Below are 6,927 nucleotides of genomic sequence, written 5' to 3'. Positions count from 1 at the left end.
ATTATCCCTCCATAGCCAGTAACCTATGTTTATTATACATTACCCCCCCACAGCCAGTAACCTAAAGATTACTTAGTATTAGTAAATAATATGCCCCTACTCGCTATACCGCGAGTAGGGGCATGCCTAGTAAGCAGTGAGCAGCCTGAGCGGTGGGTGGGGGCCCTAAATAAAGATAGGGGGGAAGACCTACTGTCCTCCCCCCGGCCCCCACCCCTGAGCAGTGGGTGGGGGCCCTAGATAAGAATGGTGGGGGGGACCTACCTTCTTCCCCCCGGCCCCCACCCCTGAGCGGTGGGTGGGGGCCCTAAAAAAACAATAAGGGGGGGACCTACTGTCCTCCCCCCCATGGCCACCACCCCTGAGTGGTGGGTGGGGGCCCTAAATAAAGATAGGGGGGGGAAGACCTACTGTCCTCCCCCCGGCCCCCACCCCTGAGCGGTGGGTGGGGGCCTTAAAAAAACAATAAGGGGGGGACCTACTGTCCTCTCCCCTTGGCCCCCACCCCTGAGCGGTGGGTAGGAACCCTAAATAAAGAGAGGGGGGATCTACTGTGCTCCCCCCGGCCCCCACCCCTGAGCAGTGGGTGGGGGCCCTAGATAAGAATGGTGGGGGGGGACCTACCATCCTCCCCTCGGCCCCCACCCCTGAGCGGTGGGTGGGGGCCCCAAAAATACAATAAAGGGCGACCTACTGTCCTTCCCCCTGGCCCCCACCCCTGAGCCAGTAACCTGTGTTTATTACATTTTCTTGACTCCAAAATGGCAGTCAGAAACATTTTCTTGACTCCAAAATGCAGTCAGAAATAGACACAAACAAAAATAAACCCGACAAGTAAACAAAACAATACTTACACAATATGCATTGGATGTGTCCCATGAAGAACTAGCAAAGTATACAAACTAAAATATCGAAAAATACTAATGTTTAAAAATGGATATATTTTGCATAATAATATACAGTCAATGTGTAACATATTTACTATATGACCACCTGCTATTTATTTCTTAATCTCATTAACATAGCGGCAATTAGAACTGATACATTAGTCGTACACAATATGTGAAATGGGGGAACTCTATTAAGGATTAGGAAGTCTGTATATGTAATTCCACAGAGTGGTTAGGTTAATGCGATAACACATGGAAAAAACTATTCTGTACCCTATCTTTAGACACTGCAACGCTGTTCTCTAGCAAGTCATTGACAGCTCTAAAAATATCGTTTATATCATAAAATTCCTGGAATTCTCTTGGTTCTAACATCCTGATTTAAGTGGCATTAGAACAAGCCTGATTAAGCTGTGAACCTGGGGCCACGCAACTGTGAGTTCATGTGAGATTGTCAGCTGGCTTAAGAAAAACTTTTTTTTAATGTACTGGTCAGCATTAGCGCACAGCAAAAGGCAGACATACACACTTGAGGTGTAAAAAATGTGAGTGGGTTAACCAGGTTTTACATACGGGGATATGAGGACTTAGTCACAATAAATCAAATGCATAAAAATACTTTTTTTGACTTTTGTCTTGCATCTTGTCACGTATCCATCCTCTCCATATAAAGATTACAGTAGTAATTACCGCTCAGCCCTACGCCACTATACCTGTCTTTTGCAACATGCCGGTCCACGCCATATTATAGCCCCATGACTGCCCATGGTAATGACGACTTCGACGTGCATATGACATCACGCAAAAGACGCACACGCACGTTTTGGGGTCAAAAGTCAGGTACGGCCAATCTGCAGGAGGGTTATTTAGACGGATTATTCCTTCTACTCATTGTCCTGTCGTGGTTTCCCTTTGCTGTTTAGCCGAGAGTGTGTTCCTGATCGTATTATTGTGGTTTTTTACTTTGGCTTCATTTTGACTTCCCAGATTACTGGTATCCTTGACTTTTGGCTTTCCCTCTTCGTTGTGTCTCATTCTGTATCCCTGACTTCGGCAAGTATTTTGTCTATTCCTGGGTTATCCTTAGTCCTATGTGTTATACTATTTCTGCGTGCTGGTTCAACTAGTAATCCTGACACATCTCTCTCCATAGAACCCTAGCAACAATTTCACATTTATTAACTTTCAGGGATACTCTAGGTACTGTAACTGCCTAATCTCCTTGAATGGTCATAGTGCTGTCCTTCCATTAATTGTTGAAGGTAACTTGACATAAACTTACCTTACCCTTCACCGAATGGTTCTTATCTGCCGTCACATTTTATGTTTCACTCCTGTGCCACGTTGTCCCACCTCTGATCCACTCTCGCTCCTCCCACAGTCATTTCTGATTTGCCCTTCTTAGGGACACTTTCCCAAGCAGGGTACACCTCCACCATGACGCGGACACGCTGGTTTCATTGCCAGCACGCTGACGTCTTAATGGAGTAATGTCAGTCATTCCATTCCTATACTCCCTAGCCGGTGCTAGTAGTCCATCTTAGGTGTCCATCTTAGGTGGCCTGCACCGACTGAATGGATAGGCCTCATAGGCTGCAGGATTTCTGGGACTAACTAGACAGTTTTGGCAGAAGTAACCGGCATTGATGGCCTGACCCTGAAAGTTGACACTATTAAGGATATTACTGCCTGTAACAGTTTCACACACCACATATGTTTTTAAAACAACAGCTGAGTACTCGCACATTTATACATTACGTTAGACCACAATATATTCCAGTTAATTTCCTGATCCTCCGATTTCTACATATTATTAATGGACCACTCTTAGCACTCAAAACAACTTTAGTTTAATGAAGTCATTTTGATGAATAGGTCATTCTCCCACAGTCTTACTGCTCAATTCTATGTAGGTATTCTGATTGAAAAGGAAACCTTTATTATTCGTGGAGGCTGTGTGAGTCACAGCAATGGCAGATAATTGAGCAATGACGCTGCTGATGTATGTTCTATATCTGCTACATCTGCTTTGCGAAGATAAAGTTGTTTTGGTGCATAGAGTATCATTTAAAGCGGCTCTATCAACCCCTCCCAAAACAAAAACAAAAACGTGAGAATTTCATGCAGATAAAATCTTTATGAAATGTTCAAAAATACCGAGTTGGAATTTTAATGAAAGTTCATCGCAGTCAAAAGATATCATAAGACAAAATAGAGACTACCACCATCAAGATTTGTAAACGAACCCAGCTGTCAGTATGGTAAAAAAAAAAAAGGCAGTTTCACTCATTGCAAAACGATATCTATGGGGGCTCTCGTGGGATCCTCCATATATATCAGTGTTGTAGTCTCGCCAGGACCTGAAGAAAAAAGATAGTGGAGTCCTTGAGGGACAGATCCAGGAAAGTATAACTCACCTCCACTGCACCCTTGGGCCACCACACACAAAACATACCTCTGAAGGTGAAATGTCTGCTTGCTTTCTACTATGTCTGTCTACTCTACCTGTTCTAAAACCATTTGCACAGCTTAAAGACTTTTAAAATGTCACTATGAACGTGTTTTGTTTGTTTTATTCCTATCAAGATTGGATAAACCCCTACACACAGAGTATAGGGAAACAGAAACCACAATGAAGAAAAATAGAGAGAGAAAGGTACACATACGGGATCTTAGAGTGGACGGGTTAACGTGTACCCTAGATAGGCGAAAATACAGAGTCAAAATAGAAAGCCAAAGTCAAGGATGCCAGAGGTACTCAAAAACGAATAAACAAGCTAAAGTGAGGAAACCATAAAATCAGAATAGTCAAATACAAAGCCGGGTCGGAAACAGGAAAAAACAACAATAACACTGTATGCACTCTCAGGTAGAATAAACCATGACAGGGCAATAATCCTCAGATTAGAGAGGGGCGTTTAAATAGGGACAATCAAAATTCTATTGGACAGCATCCTCAACCTGCACCAAATCACACAAAGGGGTGTGATCTGTGAAGGGCAGATGATGTGTCCCATTAATATGACCTGTCACTTTAATGTTATAAAAGACCTACACCTATATGGTTATGTAATTTTTATGGACTCCTGTAGGAGGCTCGGGGCTGCCACAGTGATCTGGCAACCTTGCAAGGAGAGAGAGTGTGCAGACATTGCTTTTCACGAGGAGCAACTGAACGCCGAGCGGCGTGGGACTGAAGACATTGTGGATGACACATGGCACCCCTTGGAAGCCGCATGTGCCGCGTGGAATTCCAAGATACGCAACTCAACATATTTCAAGGGTCCATATCCACACAGATTGTTGTTTGCAATACTCGTCATCCCTTCCACCCGTGGAAACCTCCATCTTGACCAACCCACCCATTATTCTGACATACTTTTTTTTCCCAAACAAACTCCCTAAACATCATAAGCTTATGTGAAAAGTTTTCTATAAATATGATGCAACAACACGTTGCACCCCTACACATTTGCATATAGTGAGAGTTTCCTTTTAAAAAGTAGATCATACTACAGCTCAGAGTACAATTTAATGTTGTATCGTTCTCTTTGTAGGTTTGCCAGTATGGATAAGAACACAGAGTTCTTTAAGGTTTTTAGTGGAAAACATTAAACACTCAAATATCTGAAACTCTGTAATCAAATTCTGAGCGGTTGATACATTTTATTTTATGGGTGAAGTTTATGAACCAATAATTACAAACAAACTGCATCAGCCTAAACACAGTAAAACGGTGCGATTTTCCTTCACCCGTTCAAACTTTACATACATTTCCAAGGAGAGACTCAACTGGTTTGGTAATGATGTTCTAAAAAGGGATAAACAGATTTATAGAACCATACTTGACAGAAATATTTGAAAATATATACAGTGATTTAGAAGTTATAATCTTACCACTTGAAGTTGGGGACAGTTTTTGGAGTTTCATTTTCCATGGGTTATACAGAATCTTGAGAACAGTGATCATAAAACAGCTTTTGAAGAGGAGCTACATAATCTATGACTGGAGGTTAAAATGTTATTCTAGCCTCCATGACAACTTCTGCGTTTTGAAGTGGGCATGGAGCAAGCAATCTGTACATGCAACATTTCTGCTTGAAATGCTGGTCATACAGAGATATCATTACTTTTGTGCCAGGGCTGGCTGCACCCCAGACACACGTGACTTAGACAGCCGGGAACGCTGTTGTGAGCTGCCTAATGTTAAATTTGTGCAAAAATTACATCTGTCGTCAGAACACACTATACAATGGCGACCGAGTTTCTACCCTTGCAGGTTGCACATGCAAGGAGAAGGTTGTATATCTTCTCGTTTCCTCCTGTGATTCTCCCCAGCCCTCTCCAGTACAAACCACGCGCATGCACTCTGAGCCTGGAGATTAGCTGAATCCAACGCTTCTCTACGAAAAACACGTGATTGGACTTCGGAGAGAGAGGAAAAAGACCGCATGGAGACGGATGTGTTATGGAAACGATGGAGGAGAACTTCGCCCGATGCTGGATTCATGGTAAGTTTTACATTTATTTAATAGGGTTTTAAAAAGAAATAGGGGGTTACTAATGTGCAATAAGACATTATATAGTAAACTAAAGCAATAGTGAAAAAGGGTTGGAGTAACCCCTTTAACAATGCTGAAACGTTTCCCATACACAGCTATAGTATACTGTATAACCCATCACCCTCCAGAAGGAAATACATGTTTGACAGATTGTGTGGACACCTCCTTCTGGTAGTTGTGAGCCTCAAATCATCATCTGACTTCGGGCATTAGATGATGTCAAGCCACCTGCACAAATACTTCAATTCCTGGGAGCATCCATGCGCAACTGCTGACATTTTGCCTGGTATGTCAAGTCAGTATATCCAAGGACATATTTAGATCACATGGGCCTGTAGAATGACATGTCATGCAGAACTCATGACCAAGCTTCCGTAGAATCTGACAATGTTAAAGCATCACTGTGATTTAGCTGGTTTTATTTTTAAAATAAAACTTTTTTTGTCTCTCTATTTCATTTATTTTATTTTTTTTTAAATTCAAAAGTAGAAATTGTTTATTGTCATGGGGCGTGTGACCTTTTTTCTGCAACTGACTAGCATATGCTTACGAATAGTTCCATTTCATTTCAGCTGCTAATGTAATTTACCCACAAGCCATCAGTCAAAAGAATCTTACGGAATAGGCAAACTTTCTTTACGGAGGAGAACGAAATGGAGGTGCCCAGGTAATGAGATCTGGCACACCGTCAAAAAAAGATAATCATTATATGGCAAGTGGCAATGGGGAGAATGTGATTCAAGGGGCGTAAGGAAAGGAAAATTGGGGAAAAAAAACATGACAGTGCTTTGTTAAAATTAGTCATCACTGTGCATATCAACGTAGGAATGCAGAATACAATGATTATCGGTCTACGTATAACTATGGAATATCGCAAGAAGTCTATTTTAGAAATATTACTCAGTTTATCTGGAAAGACAGTCATTACAATTACAGTGCAATTAAAGTAAATAGAGGTGTGTAATGTACGATGTGTAATGTGCAGGATAAGCAAAAATAGACAATGTAATCAGACACAAATAAACGTGCACCAGTGGGATGCTAAGATTATATGTATTTACAGATCTGGGCACAAAGCTTTAAATTACATTTTATAAACAGTTTTCATTTCAGACAGAATAACTGCTCTCTGAGAAATTGCAGGTGAAAGGGACACTGTGGTCACCAGAACAACTACAGCTTATTGAATTTGTTCTGGTGAGTATAATCATTCCCTTTAGGCTTTTTGCTGTAAACACTGTCTTTTCAGAGAAATTGCAGTGTTTACATTACAGCCTAGGGATACCTCCACTGGCCACTCATCAGATGGCTACTAGAGGTGACTCCTGGGGCAGTGTTGCACAGTGTGACTGACATTCAGTGTCTCCGCCCTCTTTATGGAGACACTAAACTTTCCACATGGATATGCTTGATTCATTTAGAGCAGGGATACTCAACCTTTTTATACCTGCCGCCCACTAATGCATATTTCTTGA

At 41.9% G+C, this 6,927-nt stretch overlaps 1 non-coding gene across 1 annotated transcript; it reads right to left on the bottom strand.

Annotated features, from left to right (window-relative positions):
• Positions 1–480: 480 nt before the first annotated feature.
• Positions 481–618, bottom strand: LOC134613193 (small Cajal body-specific RNA 11). The gene has a single exon (XR_010091215.1). It is a non-coding gene; the product is annotated as a small Cajal body-specific RNA 11 (non-coding RNA).
• Between the last annotated feature and the right edge of the window lie 6,309 nt (positions 619–6,927).

This window comes from Pelobates fuscus, chromosome 5, assembly GCF_036172605.1.
Source record: "Pelobates fuscus isolate aPelFus1 chromosome 5, aPelFus1.pri, whole genome shotgun sequence".
In the NCBI taxonomy this organism is placed as follows: Eukaryota; Metazoa; Chordata; class Amphibia; order Anura; family Pelobatidae; genus Pelobates; species Pelobates fuscus.
The sequence above is the reverse complement of the archived record's forward strand: the minus strand, read 5'-3'. Positions and strand labels throughout refer to the sequence as shown.